At 42.1% G+C, this 16,503-nt stretch overlaps 1 long non-coding RNA gene across 1 annotated transcript; it reads right to left on the bottom strand.

The window, feature by feature from the left end:
* Nucleotides 1-4,944: 4,944 nt before the first annotated feature.
* On the bottom strand, nt 4,945-11,064 carry LOC129658602 (uncharacterized). Its single transcript, XR_008717438.1, has 3 exons — nt 10,937-11,064; nt 5,236-5,381; nt 4,945-5,098 (listed from the first exon to the last, which is right to left on the bottom strand). It is a non-coding gene; the product is annotated as an uncharacterized LOC129658602 (long non-coding RNA).
* Nucleotides 11,065-16,503: the final 5,439 nt, after the last annotated feature.

The following is a 16,503-nucleotide window of genomic DNA, read 5'->3' as shown; positions in this document are numbered from 1 at the left end:
AGGCAGGTAAGAAGGGGACTTGTTTCCCATTGGCAAGAATTTCACCTGTGGCCCGAATCCAATCGCAGGATTCCACACATTTGAGATGCAATTGAATAGCAACAGATTTGGAGTCAGAAGAGCTAAATGTCACACAGAGTTTCCAAATGACCTGTTCATGTCCTTGAACTAGCAACCTAGCCTTCCTGAGACCAGAGTTTTCATCTATAAAAAAGAGATTATCAAATAGCACAAGCTTTCTAACAACCTCACTATGAAGAAGAAGTGAAAAAAATATAAGGGAGAACTTAGAAAAACAAAACATTATGAAATTATAAAGGATTATAGAGACAAGGGTTCTAAGGCAGCTTAGCTACCCAATTGCCAGACTATAGAATTATGTCCTAGACTCTAAAATCCTATTAGGTGGGACCTAAGTAAACCCAAGGAAGGACAAAGCAGAGAGAAAGATGCATAAGTGCTCAGGAAATCTGTCCTGTGCCTAAGTCTTTCACATGGTGTAGTCACTCCTGCTGCCAAGGTTGGGTTGCTAGTCAGGGACAGCTAAGGCCAGACTCCAAATGGTGTGAGTATGCATTTAGCTTAAAGGTAAAGACATCTACAAGGCACATTCGAATAAGAGAATGGAGTCCTATTTCCTCCACATCGTTGATACTAAAATAAAAACAGCCCCTCCTCCCAAATCCGATGTAAGGAGGGAAAAGAACAAAGAAAGTATTCACGGCCCAATTCTCCTGAAGAGTTACACCCACTCTGGAAACCTGCCAGCTTCCTACCATTATTCTTTTCAGCTCCTTGACTTGAATGAACAAACCCCATGCCCTTGTTTAGAAGAGATTGGTGCACAAGCCCTGTATAGGTTTCTTGATGTATTAGGAAGAAGCAGAAATAGCTCAGAAACTGTGGACCATACAGAGCAGATCAGGGAGGTGCCCGGAGGAGGGCGCAGAAGTAGGCAGTGGTTGTAAATGTTCCCCGTGCTTCAGTCCACCAGGTCCCTCCATCAGAAGATGTTCCTATGAAACTGAGTATCCTGAAAGTGAAGGGTACACCCAATCAGCTGGGAAAAGAAACGATGAGAAAGCCAAAGAATTAGCTCTGTTTGCTCAAAGAAAGACTCTTCCCTTTAGCCATTGGAATCTGCCAAAATGTTATCTTTTGGTGTTTCTTTCTTCAACACCCAATAAGCAAATTAACACCTTGTACACATATTGCCTTTCTCTTACCTCCTCCTCCATCACAGCACTCGCCATTCTACATTTTATTTTGTTTTCTTCAGTTTTCTCTTTTTCATCATCGTAGTGAAAGTTTCATGAAAGTCTGCTTTCTTTGTTTCCTATTATATTCCCTCCACCTAGCATGGCCTGAAAATAATAGATACCCAATAAATATCCCTGAATGAATGATACCCTGGTACCAATGTCCATGAAGACTGCCTTCACTTTATCATTTTAGTCTTGTGCTTTTTCCTCATTCTTCTTGCCTCCTTCAATATTTTCTTTAGCCTGTTCAATCATCATCATCATCACCATCACAGTAAGCATCACTTAAAATTGTATTTCTGTTTGTGAAAAATTTGAAGACCTGTGGCTCTCCATGGCTAAGCCTCCTGGCAATTATTCATCGGGCACAGGGAGTTGAACTTACACTTCAAGTTGAACATTTCCCAGCCTCCTTCAGGCAGGCTGCTTCCTTTGCGACATCCACTTTTCAGGGCATGTTTCTCTCCAGGGCATTTAGGAGAAGTGACTAGGTTAGTTAGGTACAAGTAAAAGTCATAAAATCACTTTCCTGGTGATGGCATAAATCAGAAGCAAATGGTATGCTGATCTTCTAACTCCCTGAATTACATAGTGATTTCTAAGTGGCAAGAAACAAATTTCTCTAGTATAAGCAGTTTCGTCACAGGCAGGAAAGTATCTTTGGAAAATGTCTGACATATAGTAAACACTGCACATTTTTGGAATGAATGTGTGGATGAAATCCCCTGCCTGCTTCTTTTTTCCCTCCTATGTTGGTGGCTTGAACATGGGGATTTGTGGTAGAGTTAACTACATGTCCATACTTTTTTTCTCCAAAGCCCAGCTGTCCCCATATAGCCTCTGTCTTCCTGTACATAAAGCATTCCTTGTGCATCTGGAGACTCCAAAAAAGGACCCCGCCAGTCTGCACATGAAATTTGCAGTGCTACATGGCTGCACCTGTGAGCTGTGTGATCTGGAATATATTTGCGTTTCCCGGTCACACTTGGAGCAGTGAGATTTGACCTTTAGAAAGCAGTGGTTTGTTGAGAGCCTGTCCTTCGTTCTTTTTAAATCATGTACACATTGCAAGAGTCAGACACCTCTGCCTACTGAAAGCTGAAGGAATGTGCCTTGAAGCCAAGTCTAGACAGAATTCCAAGGCAGGGGAGTCAGTGGACAAGGAAATCACCACAGGGTCCATGCCAACTTTCTGTCCTGCAACTTTATACCATTTTTGTATTTCTGGATTTGAGCCAAAAGGGAGGCCTCTGGTGCCAAGAATGACCATAACAAGTGGGTTGGGGTTTCCACTGGAGGTTAATTTAAATGTTCTACCTTCCTCCAGCTCCTCTTTTAAAGTGCGTTACGTTTCCTGAGGCAACCCCAAGATTTTCCAGGCCTCTGGTTTGCTGAGGGAAGGAGCAAAGGGAGGCTAAGCGATGCTCCATCATTTCTTAGTTTACAGCCACCTGTAATCAATCATCAGATGAATGGGGATTTACAAAAACAATTGAATTAGGAAAAGACTAATCCCAACTGTCAGGGCGATGAGTAAACTACAAACCAAAGTGAAGGAGACAAGCGCAATCTTTCCGCCTTGCTCAGTGCAGATGCCCGATTCAGCGGAACCACTCACGGCTGCACCAGCCTGAGCGGCAAAGCTGGTACCCCACTAAAATCTGGCACCCCTAACCCTCATGTGGTTCAGAGCCTTTATCTTAGACTGCCCATCTCCACCCATTTCAAAATCCATGTCCTCAAGGCAACGTTCTCCCAGTGTCTGACTCTTGTTATTTACTCTCTCCCACTTTTCCCCTCAGCCCACACATCTGACCAGTCCTGCTGATTGGACTTAACTGTTCATTCACACCAACCTTCACTGCTAAAGCCCTGGTCCAGTCCTGCTCTCACCATCTCTTACCTGGCCCATTGCATGGTCTTGTGCTCATCCGCTTACGATCATGTTCTCAACCCCAGCCCCACTCAACCCCATTCTCCACGTTGCACTGTGGATCTACCATGTGCATCTGGCCTTGCCCTTTTCAGCCTAACTTTCTAATTTTTGATCACACCAGAGAGTATACTGTTTATTGACTCTGCTGGATCATGATCTGCCTTGATCCTTGCTTTGTCCACTTCCTGAACATCCCTAACTTGCTTCACCATCATTTACTTCTCAATGATTACACAAGGTTGCATGTTCTAGAAGTCTACTCACAGGCATCACCTTGGGCCAAATATCCTTTCTCACTCTGCTCATAACTTCCCGTGTAATTTTGAAATTGTTTGATGACATCTCCTCCTTACACTCTCAGCTCCTAGACAGTAGGATGGTACCTACAACGCCTGGCCCAATATCTAAAATACAGCAGGTCCTCAAGAATTCTTTATTGGGCTGAAATGATCATCCTCACTTTCTGCTCAGGCCCATTTTCTTGGCACTGATCCCACGACTTGTTTTATTTCCTGCCCTGACAAGGGTGCAGACTGTCTTCTGGTGATTCTGTCACTGGTGTTTGGTGTGTGACCCCTTCAATTCTGACTCCAAGGGGACTTCTAGTTGCCCTGAGATCCAGCCCTGACCTCACAGTTGCCTTTCTGCAGTTCTAAGAAAGATTTTCATTGAGGAATTAATTCCCAAAAGACTTTGAAACTAGGACTAGTGAGCTGAGTATATAATCACCTTAAATTAAAAAATCATATCAGAATAAAGATGGAGAAATGTAGAGCTACATGGAAGAGGTCACAGCTCCATAGATTCAAAGGGCTGGGACTCTAATCTGGAAATGTTAGTAGTCCTAGTACTCACTTGGTATGAAACCAGTGGGTTTTTTATTCTTGCTTGTTTTTTTCCCCTGTGCTATACCATTACCATTACCATTGACCGCTCAGTCGTGTCTGACTCTTTGCGACCCCATGGACTGTAGCCTGCCAGGCTCCTATGTCCGTGGGATTCTCTAGGCAAGAATACTGGAGTGGGTTGCCATTTCCTTCTCCAGGGGATCTTCCCAACCCAGGGATCGAACCCGGGTCTCCTGCATTGCAGGCAGATGCTTTATCCTCTGAGCCACCAGGGAAGCCCCTACAGTAGGTCCTTATTAGCTATCTGTTTTGTATATAGCAGTGTATGTCAATGCAACCTCCAAATTTATTTCTTCCCCCTTTTCCCCCTTGGTAACCATAGGTTTGTTTTCTATGTCTATGACTCTATTTCTGTTTGGGGGCATATACCTGGAAAAAGCCATAATTCAAAAATATACATGCACCCCAATATTCATTGCAACACTGTTTACAAAAGCCAGGACATGGAAGCAACCTAAATTCCCACTGACAGATGAATGGACAAAGAAGATGTGGTATACATACACACACACACATACACAAGGGAATATTAGTTAGCCACAAAAAATTAAATAATACCATTTGCAGCAATATGGTTGGACTTAGAGATCACCATACTGAGTGAAGCAAATCAGAGGAAGAAAAGTATCATATGATATCACTTATATATGGAATACAAAAAAAAAAAAGTACAAATGAACTTATTTACAAAATAGGAATCAGTGTTGTATTTTTCTAAATTCTGGCTGCGTATCAGCATAACCTATGGAACTTTTAAAAAAACAGATACCCAGGTACAATTCCGAAGATTCTGATTTAGTTCATCTGGGTAGAATCTTCTAGAAAGCCCCCTGGGTTTTTGAGTATCCAGAGTTGAGATGGGATGGTTTACAGAGAGTTTCTTCCCATCAGGTTCTTTGGCCAGAGCAAAACTGGTCTATTGCAGATTTCGCAAAAGTTCAGGTGATCTCTCTTTAGCACAACTTCAACTGATGCTTCAACTTGAGATTTCACTATGTGAGGAATTCATTGAGAGGAAAACATTGCGAAAGGATCATATTTATGTTTTTGTAACAGTTAATTTAAGCACTGATGGGCACTGGCACATGTAAATATAGACCCAAAGCAACTATAACACGTATGCGCATACCTCCACAGAATGCAGGGTGATAGGCATTTTTGCCTGTGACTTGCTGAAGCAACATCCCTTTAACTTGATTGCATATTTGGGGAAAGCCTGGAGACTGGCCTTCATTAAGTTAGGTTGGAAGACATCTTCAAGGGTGAGGGGGCTGTCTGAAAGACACAGGACACTCTGTCATTGCTAACAGCTCACCCTTCTTTCTCCCTCTGCCCCTCCCTCCTTTCTCCTATCTTTCTTTCTCTTTCTCCTTCTTTCTCTCTTTTTCCCTTTCTTTCTTTCATTTATGTGAAGCAAGATGAACATCATGTGTATCAACCCCTGGCACTATAACTTAAACTTAAAAATTCTTTTTCCTTGTTGTTTTTCAGCTATTTCAAGCCTGCTAAATTGCAGTTACAAGTTCAGAATTCTGTGCTGCATTCCTTTGGGTCCTAGAAGAACATCCACCCTGAGAAGGAAGTAGCCTAGCAGAGGTTAAGTGAAGGTGTTTGATACTCACTTGGTATTCACCTAGGAGACAGTAGATTACATGACTTACTGATTGCAAAGCAATTAGAATACTGCCTTGAATCCAGTGAGCTTTAGGTAAGTGTCTGTTAAACAGAAACAGAATAAATGTAGTGGAAAGCTGCTATTTTTGCTTCCCTATGTCACTGCATTTGGGTTTCATTTGGCCTTCCTTCCCCAATCAGTGAAATTCAAGTGGGACCAGAAATCCCAAAGCCTCCTTCTCCAGTCTTTCCTGCAGAGAGCAAGGCTTCCAGGAACAGGGCTGTAGTAAGACCTTTATGGGGGCCTTTTCAGCATTTTTGTTCTCAGTGACCCCTTCCTCCACAGAAAATGATAAAAATTACAGCTTATGACTGCTTTCATATAAGTGAAGTGAAAGTTTCTCAGTTGTGTCTGACTCTTTGTGACCCCATCGACTATACAGTCCATGGAGTTTTCCAAGCCAGAATACTGGAGTGGGTAGCCATTCCCTTCTCCAGGGGATCTTCTCAATCCAGGGATCGAACTCAGGTCTCCCACATTGCAGGTGGATTCTTTACCAGCTGAGCCACCAGGGAAGCCGTCAGGGAAGCTTTTGTATAAAGATGGATATAATACAAGTTGTATTCATTATCATTATATTATGTTTTTCTTCTGATTAAAAAAAAAATGTAAAATACTTTTGTGGCTCCTAAAAGTATCAAGAGCCCTAAGCACTGTACCTTGTAGATAAGTTGAACTTGTCCTCTGGTCTCATAGTAAAGGCCTTTACTTTGACAGTTCTTTTCCTCTCTAGGACAATATGGGAGTGTTTTGTTTTTGAATTTTGGAAGAAGTCAGATTTCATGGAAAAATTATAAGTCAAATTCAAAGCAGCTCAAATTCTTAAGTATCATTATGTCTGTGTGTGCCTATGAATTTCTCATTATACTTCACATATACACACACAATTGGTCTCTGATGGAAGGAGTTTGCAATCTGGTTGATAGGTCCTTAACTTATCCACATCCCAAACATTTTCCTATGAAGATCCAGACAGTAAATGCCATTCTAGCCCTATGCTATATAATTATGGTCCTTTGACTGTAAGCAACTACCTTAAACTCTGCTTAACTTAGGCTTTAAAAAAAACGAGTTTATTGGAAAGTTACTGGAGAATTCTCAGAATTAAGGAAAAACTTCATATCATTTTTCTTAAAGATGTTATGCTACGTGGTGTTTCAAAAGCCAGGGTGAGCAAACTGGGCTAAGTTAAAATGTGAAAGGAAGCTATTGGATGGATTTGAGGAGGGAAGTGGTGAAAGTGCTCTGAGTTACATTTGCATGCACGCCTGCAGCTGCTGTGCGGCCAGTGGATTGTAGACGTGTGGTGTGAGATTAGGAAAGTTTAGGAGACACATTTTGGTGGCCACATAAGGAATGATGGGGTTGTGCAATCATCAGTGGGAAATGTCCATGCAGAGAGCTAAGCATGGAGGCAGAGCAGATTTTCAAGACTGAGAAAGGAAAAGAGGTATCCAAATTCCTCCTAGAGGTTCCTATGCTTTTGACATGACAAACTGGTCAACAGTTATGCTACCTACCAATAAAAAAGACCAAAAAACAGTTTAAAACAACAACAACAACTGGACAAGAACCATGTTTGAGAATGGTATCAAAATTATTGTGGTGGCAATTTGAGGTACCAGTATATTCCCATATGGGAGTGACAAGTCAAGAGGAGGTATCTGAATCTGGAGTTTCAGGAAAAGTCCAGGGAGGTCTCTTTTCAACTTTTATGCAGATGATATTTAAGGTGATGGATCTGAATGAATTTTCTAAGTTAAAGATATAGATAGTAGTAGGCCAAGAAGGCACTCTCAGGTGAGCCCATTCACATGTAAAGTTTCCTCAAGAGAGGAGGGTAGAGGGAAAGTTGAAACAAGATAGCAGGCTTGGTGTCCCAGCAACTCAGGGAAAATGCATCAAACCTGCAGAGAAGTAAAGCCAGGAGAGAGCAAGGCTGCCCACAGCCTCATTTGGGTGACCTTGACCAAGGCAGACTGAAGAGTATGGTGGAAATAGAGATCTTACTAGAATGAGTTGTTTCTTTCTTCATTCTACCTAGAACAATGGGGAGCAGAGAATGGGTGTTAACTGGAGGGGTGTTTGTATGCTGATGGCAGTGATCCAGGACAAAGGGAAATTGTGACGATTTAGCAAGACTGGAACCAAGTCTTTGAAGAGACTAGAGGGCAGGAGATTCAAATGTGTTATCCAAACAATTACCATTTAATGGGAAAGGGAACTTCACCCTTATCAGAGACAGAGGGTGGAGAATAGGTAGGTCAGCAGATACAGTTGGGAAGGGATGAAAAAGCTCCTGGCTAATTGTTTTCTCAATAATGAGGCAAGCTCATCAACCAAGGGTGGGCATGATCATGATGTCAATGTATGAGGGGTAGGAAGGAGTTGTTTCGGCAAATTTAAAAGTGAACATGAAAAAGAAATACATGTAGGGTGGCCTGGCACTATTGAGTGTCCATCTGATTTATCGACGTGAAATATACGAGATTAGTCATGATGCTGGAGTTTTGTCTAGCAATGTTTCGTTGCACTGAAACAGTAGCTGTGGCTGCTATTATTAATAACAGTACTAGTTAATATATATTGAGTGCTTAATATGTGTCAGACACTTTTAAAAACACTTTACAAGTGCTTCCTTCATGATGTATGTACTATTACTATAGGCACAGAGAGGTTAAGTAAATTCTTCAAAGTCACACAGCAAGTAGGGGCTGGAGTCCATTACAGAGCCAAGGAATTAGACTCAAAAGACCACATAATTCACATATCATGAAGTTGTTACTAGGAAAAACAAGGTATGGTGTATAAAGCATCTAGCACAGTCTGCTGCCTATAGGAAAAACAGCGTTTAGAGAATATGATCTATTCCATAGAATTTTGGTAGTTTTAAAAAAGCTGAAATATGTGAATTCTGAGCCTAGCACCTGAAGTATATAAATGCTGGTGTCCATCTGCTCTGCCCCCTCCCCCCCCGGCTAATCTGACTCTAAATTCTGTCATTTGATTGCTGAGACTGTGTCTCCATGGGAGGTCACCAGGTGGCGCCACCGAAGAACAAGTCTTTGACTTACCTTCAGATGCAGGTGGGCCCAGATGCACCTTGATAACCAAAAGAAGTGTTGTTGTAAGTAAAGGAATAGATAGAGAGAGGGATGGAGTTGCATATATTTGGGCCAGCAAATAAAACAGTGTGTATCCACAGAGACTGTTATGGGATAGACAGGCAACAGGGCCAATGCAAATTTCTTGGGCTTGCAAGCTAAATAATGAGACAGAAATCTTGCCTATTCTTTCAAAGCCAAGCTGCACTCCAAAACTGTTTAATCCACAGGTCAGACAAAATTTCAAACAGTGGCATGGATGCGTCCTTATTTCCTTCACGTGCCGCCAGCACAGGTAACTGACCCGCAGAGTTGTAACTCAGGAAGTCCCGCACTCCCGCCCCCACCTTCAGTCCCGCCCAGCCTCTCATTTGATAGCCATCTCTGGGGCTGCCAATTCCATCCAAGGTCAACAAATGAAAACATCTAGTGTTCCAAGGAGTGTTGCCTCATCAGGAGATTATTCTGGGCATCTTCCTTTGTGCAGTACCTGCATTCCAGTCATTTCTCTCTGAATGGCGACAGCCAGCTACAGAAACAGCCCTGCATGCTTTTCTTATCTCTATTTCCCTCCAAACAGTGATGTAATGAGATTAAAATCTCTGCCTGTTTACTGTATCATCACCAATAGCTCAATGACTCTATGATGTTCTGGAAAAGGTATACATACAATTAAAATATAAGTAAAAAAAAAAATTTTTTTTAAACCCCAAAACTCCCACCTTACCACATTATCATGGTCTGTGGGTACATTTTCCAAGTTCACCCTCCCCCCAGCCCTGGCCATCTTCATGCCTTTCTATTGTTTCCTGGATCACCCCACTAGGGCCATATGTATCTGCTTGTAGCCAGTGCAACTGAACTCCCCAAACACAGATTCCCATGAAAACTGAACAAAAGAGGAGGGAGAGGCAGAGCATGTTAAATGTCTCATTAGGCCTTCTGTCTGATTCTCATTAGATTCGCTGACTGCTTCTCATTAGGCCCATTGCCTCAACTTCTTTCAGGCTCTGAATATGTAGGCCAGTGCTTATTGTCATGGTTGGTCGAGAAGATCCATTTCATTTATTCATAAATTGAATGTGGCTTCTGAAAAGTCCCAGACAATGTCTTTTGGCAAATTTAAGACAGGCTTACTGTTCTTTGCTATTTTTTTTTTCTTTTTTTTTTGAGCAATCTGAAGCAGGGTGGGCAGAAGAAATAATTTAAAAGACCCAGCACGAAAACTTCAAACCCTGCTGCAGAACTGGGGCACAGGGAGGTAATTCTTGCAGCCAAGAGGCTGGCCTGATGTGCAGACATCAGTAACGGGTGGCATCATGGGCAAAGTCACAAATACTGCTGGGTTCAGAAAGTAACCATTGCGGATATAACGAGATGCCCAGTGGGCAGGCTGTGGAAGAGGGTAGCTGTCAGAGCACATCAGTGAGCTGCAAGTTAGTCTTCCCTGCCCTCTGGGGATGTTTGCCCATTGTGTTGAATTAAGAGCCGGATAATAACATAGAAAGTCACCACGCAGTTGAGTATTTCACAAGTTATATGTGTAGTGCATGGCCCTTGTGAAAAGAAATCACTTGCATCTCAATGCGCTTCTGAGTATAAATCAAGTGCTTGATCTTGAAACTGAGCAGGACCCAGTAGGGGCTCCTGGACTTGGGGAACATTTCTGCTCAGCCTCCATGACCTTCCCCGAGTTCCAAAAGGAGGATTAGAACAGTTGCTAATCCAGGAAGGGAAGATCATGCAGAGTCCTGGGAGGAGTAGCAAAGAAACAATAGTACAGCCCTGGGGCAGGGTCCTGGTTCCACCTCAAGGATTACTCATAACAAGACCTTTAAGCCCTTTTATAGAATTAAAAACCCAACAAATGGGACTTCCCCAGTGGCACAGTGGTTAAGAATCCGCCTGCCAAGGCAGGAGATATGGGTTCAATTCCTGGTCCAGGAAGATTCCACATGCTGCGGAGTAACTAAGGCCGAGAGCTGCAACTCCTGATGCCTGTACGGGTGCCTAGAGCCTGTGCACCACCACAAAGCGTAGCCCCTGCTCACCTTAACTAGAGAAAGCTCTTGAAAAAGCAACGAAGACTCAGCCAGAAAAAAAAAAGAATCTGTCTTCCAGTGCAGGGGACACAGGTTCAATCCCTAGTTAGGGAACTAAGGAAAAAAATCGAATAAATGGAAGATGTCAGCATTCTCCACACCAGAGAACTCCTGAGGCCAGACTAAAGGAACTAGAGAAGCTCATTAGGAAGATTACAGAAGGTGAGATTAAAGGAGGGCAGGCCTTGTCTTATCAGCAACCCCACCTTGAACCTTGCCATAAAACTCCTCCCCAGACTCCACTGGGTTGGGACACAGAGTTTTTGGGAGTGGGAGACCACTGTGTCCCTCTTTGCCTGGCAAAGCAATAATAATTATTATTTTATAAAGAATAATATTAACTAATAATAAAATAGAGTTAATGTTATTGGAGTTCCCTGGTGGCTCAGATGGTAAAGAATCTGCCTGCAATTCAGGAGACCCGGGTTCAATCCCTGGGTCTGGAAGATTCCCTGGAGGAGGAAATGGCAACCCACTCCAGTATTCTTGCCTGGAAAAATTCTACTGACAGAGGAGCCTGGAGTGCTATAGTCCATGGAGCCGCAAAGTCTGACACGAATGAGTGACTTTCACTTCACTTCAATAATAAAATGAATAATAATTCTTTTCTACTTCACCCAAAACTCTGTCTCCAAGATTCGATTTGGCAACAGTGTACAGAGGCTGAGCTATCTTCCACTGGAAAGAAAGCTCCCAAGATATGGCAGGCTGGGAATACAACTTACACATGACAAGACGTGTGTGACATCAGCGGACTTGGCCTTGATGGTCCCATAAAACACATATCTCCAGTGGGAGAAACAGAAATTGATGAACATTTTCTCCAAAAGTGGTAAACAAATGCGTTTGTTCTCTGTGTTCTCTCTGATCTTGTTTTCTGTCTTGATGTTTGAATTTCTCATTTGGTGAGCATGATATGGTCCCAAGATGGTTTTGAGTCATCTGGCACCTCAAATCAGAGAAATGATATTCCTAAGGAATTTTTTTTTTTCTATTGGAGTATAGTTGATTTACAATGTTGTGTTAGTTTCTGCTGTACAGCAAAGTAAATCACTTATACGTATACATATCCACTCTTTTTTTAGATTCTTTTCCCATATAGGTCATTACAGAATATTGAGTAGAGTTCCCTGTGATATACAGTAGTTTTTTTTTTTATCATTTTATTTATTTTATATACTGAAGGGTGTATATGTCAGTCCTATCTCCCAACTTATTCCTCCCACTCTATATCCCCTGGTAACTGTAAGTTTATTTCTACATCTGTAACTCTATTGACTCTACTTCTTTTCAAAGTTCATTTGTACCCTTTTTTTTTTTTTTTTTTTTCAGTCCAGGAATTACCTTTTACCCCCTGGACAGTCAAGTTCAAAGGAGGTAACCTTTAGAAAGTAAACACTTCCCCCTTAAGTGAATGTGTAATGTGAATGTTAGCTAGAGGCCTCTAGAGGAAAGTCAGACTACCCAAGAGAGACATTAATGAAATTAATTATCACCCTAAAATTGGACACCTTTTCCCTGCCCCATACCTCCACGTAGAGGGTAGAGCAGAGGGCAGAGAAGAGGTGCCTCTGTATGAAACCTTCTCCCGGTCAGGAAGTGAAGTGGGTATTCCCTAAGGAGGGAGGCGGGCGATGACTCAGTGAGGAGGCAGCGGGTGTGGTTCCTTCCAGACAAGCTCCAGCTGCTCCATAAGCCGGAAAGACATGGTCACTTCTCCTCTGTGGGTTTTGCCCGAATTTGCAATGTCCCATTTTTGAGATAAAACTGGAATCCTGTTTTTATCCTATGCCATATGAAGAATTTCCATCTCAGGACATGGCCATATCAATGAAGTTACATAGTTTTAAGGTTATTTATTGCCTTTGTATCAAAGTATGTGGTCAGTTGTAGAGGACCTACATGGAGTTTAGAGAATAGAAATTTCTGCTATGAAAGGGCATGGTCATTCCAAAGATGCTTCTTTGAAAGTTTTTTTTTTTTTCTTTTTTCCTCCTCTTCCAACACTGACTTCTAAATGAGTATCAGCATCCTCAATGAGCCGCTCTCATCTTGCTGTAAGCGCTCTTGCTTTGGAGGATTTGACTTCTGAGCATTTTAGGGAATCTGTATCCCAGACTGTGCTCATTCACAACATTCCCAAACAAAAAATTGTTTTTCTCTCAACTGGCTCAATGTTTCATGAAGTCCTTCTAAGATGGCAGGTCTCTGTGCATTAATGTCTGAAAGAGAGATTCTTATTGGTATCATGATTGTGGGGATGACATAAAAATTTTGGCTGCAAAGCTCTTTAGCAAAAATCCCAGTTCAGAGACAGGCTAGAACAATGGGCTGAAAATGATCTTGGCCTTTCAAAGTGCTTTATTCTATCCAAAGTTCCAGTGTGAGAACTTGATCTCCCAGAAAGTATTTCTTTTATTGCCAACCACAGAGAATCACTGACAAAACTAATTAAAGAATTTGAACCTCATTCTGTCTTTCGTTAGCTGACCCTCAACCAGGGGCTGGACTCGAAACAAAGACACTCTGAACCAACAAGATACAGAATGTGAGGCTCTCACCAGGGTAAAGAGGGCTGCACGCTCTCATTCTCTGCTTAGAAAGAGCTACTTGAGCGCAAAATACTCTTTCCACCTTGCCCACTTTTTTTTTACAATGGAAAATGCATTGGGTTGCCATTAGAAACAATAAAGTTTGAAGTTCCTAAAAGTCATTCACTTATTGGACTGGACTTTCCACCGTTTTCTTGAATTCCAGGAGCCAGGTCAAGGCAGTGAGTTCTCATGGAAAATTAAGCAGTTTTGCAAACATACTTAAAGAAATATACCTGTTTCAGGTTTCAGATTCTCAAGGGGATGATGGTGGGTCTTTGATTCCAGGCTTAAGTCAATGAAATAGACTTCCAGATATGAATGGACTTAGACTGATGCTGAAGCTGAAACTCCAATACTTTGGCCACCTCATGTGAAGAGTTGACTCATTGTAAAAGACCCTGATCCTGGGAGGGATTGGGGGCAGGAGGAGAAGGGGATGACAGAGGATGAGATGGCTGGATGGCATCACCGACTTGATGCACATGAGTTTGAGTGAACTCCGGGAGTCGATGATGGACAGGGAGGCCTGGCGTGCTGTGATTCATGGGATCGCAAAAAGTCGGACACGACTGAGAGACTGAACTGAACTGACTGAGGTAGAATCTGACCAGCCTACTGAAAATCTCCTGCTTCCAAATTTCTGGTCTTATCCTGGGTATTTACGTTTCTTCCTCTTTAATTTTTTTTCTCCCCTAAATTTTAAGATTTAATAGTTTGGCAGTCATAGGAATGATCACATGGAATGGCATTTATTGATTATCTTGGCTGTTTGAAGAATGACTATTTTAAGATTGTGGAATGATTTCTGAAAGTTACATAGTCATCCACTGAAATGAAGGGATCCATTCTAACATGAATCATTATTAATTTGTTAGACCGTTGCCATAAATTTAAAGAAGAGGGGCCTTAGGAAGGCTCCTGGAAAAAAAAATTATTTTACTGATCTGGAAAAATATTAGGCTTAGAGATTCATAATTTAGGCTTAAAGAGCAGAAAAACAAATACTATTTCATTTTCAAATGTATTTACTTTTCCATTTTAACTTTAGTGACAAAAAAATAGATTTTGGTGCAAGAGCCATCACATAAAAATAAAGGTGGGGAGGCTCCTGTCTCGAGTTGTGCACTAACCAGACTTACTGTTATTCTACCGATTGGTCTATGCAATCTGGTCTGATCACTAGAGATTGCCCTCATTGAAAAAGGGTTTTCTAAAAGTATTTTACATCAAGTGAAGGCCTCCTTAATCCAGAATAAAGCTGAGTATATACAAGAGTGACTAAATATAAACAGAGGTCAACTCAAGCATGTGCTCAGAATGGAGGCTCATGCGCTGCTTTAAGTCTGGCTGAAGCATCCTTCCTGCTGTGTGCACGCCTTAGGCTGTCACCCAGGGAACCAGATGCAATGCTTTGGCATGTCATCTAAAGTCTTCACTCTGGAGACCTAGCCTTCAATGCCAGATAGATTCTCTTGCAAATGACCAAATACTTGACTTTGAACTTTTAGGGAAAGATTTAATATGGGGTGATCAATGAGTGAAACTACATTATGCAATCCCAGAACTATGCAAAAAGTAAGGAAAAGAAAAGGGAAATTAACATTCTTGGATTATTTGACCAAGAGAGCATGAAAATTGCTTTCAGTAAAAACCTCTATGACAATGGGGTCTTGAAGGAACTACAACTGAAAAGCCAAAGAAAACTGAAATAGCTGTATGTATTTTTTTTTTTTTTAAAATCTCTGTGTTCAATTGTGCTATGTAGAAGCCACTATTTTCTCCTCCCTTAACAAAATCTTGGGTGTATTCCATAACTTCCTGGTCACATTTGGTAATTAAAACTTAGTGTGGCTTAATTTAAACCCTTAATTGCATATCCAATTTACAGCTAGTGCTGTGACTCTGACTGTTTAGAAAGAGGATTGGGGCCAAGATCTGGCTCTGGATCAATGCTGTCCTGTTCCTCCTCTAGACCTCACTACTTGGGAGCCTGGAGGAGAGCTAGGGGACTTAAGAAGCCTTCCTTAACTGTCTACTTGCTTCTGGAAGGGAAGTACCTTTGGACTTTGTTCTGATTTTTCCTGATTCCACCTACTACTTGGTGTTTCCCCATAGGTGTTCTATGGGGATTTTTAAGTTTCCCCACCCTCCCCAATTCAGCCTCATCTGCCATTAGTTCTCTGTGTACATCCCAGACCCTGACTTGGTGGCTCCTGAAGTAATCCCCTGGCTCCAGCATCCAGCTCCTCCACTAATATCTGGCTCCCATAGGTGGAGCTAGTGAAAGGCTGGAGTCCTCTTTCACATCATTCAAGCATGGAAGAAAACTAGGTAGGCTAGAGATCGTCCTGCCCTTCCCAGATATTTCTATCATAGTCCCTCCAAGTTCTGATACTCATACCTTCAGAAATTTCTAGACTGAATGAAGGTCACAGGCTGCATATTCCTACAAGCTTTGCCACACCTCAGGGCTAACGCATCAAGCTCTTCTAAGAACTCTGGCATTCACCCCTCTAGGGAAACATCCTAGGGAGGGTCTGACAACTTTGGGAGTTCAGAAGACCTCCAATTAAAGAATGAGATGCCAACTTCCCTTTAATGCAAGTATCCCAGTCATTACAAATGATTCTTCTGGAGCCCCCTCACTGTGTTTTGGAAGAGGAAACACACTCTTCTTGGCTCCTTGAGAGTAGACTGGTACCAGGGTACTGAATTTCCCACATGGCCCTGACTAAGCTCTCTTCTCTAGCAGGGGAGGGAGGGCCTGGTAGGATAGTGCTTGATGGCAGTGGGACCATCCTGCTGCTTCTCAGACACCCTAAAGGGTAGTGTCTGGTCCTCATGTATGATGACGTCTTATGGGTCTTGTCAGAATAGAAAGATACCTCTGATTCCAATAGTATTAAATATCTTGTTATACTG

The sequence above is a fragment of the Bubalus kerabau genome, chromosome 8 (genome assembly GCF_029407905.1).
Source record: "Bubalus kerabau isolate K-KA32 ecotype Philippines breed swamp buffalo chromosome 8, PCC_UOA_SB_1v2, whole genome shotgun sequence".
In the NCBI taxonomy this organism is placed as follows: Eukaryota; Metazoa; Chordata; class Mammalia; order Artiodactyla; family Bovidae; genus Bubalus; species Bubalus kerabau.
The sequence above is the reverse complement of the archived record's forward strand: the minus strand, read 5'-3'. Positions and strand labels throughout refer to the sequence as shown.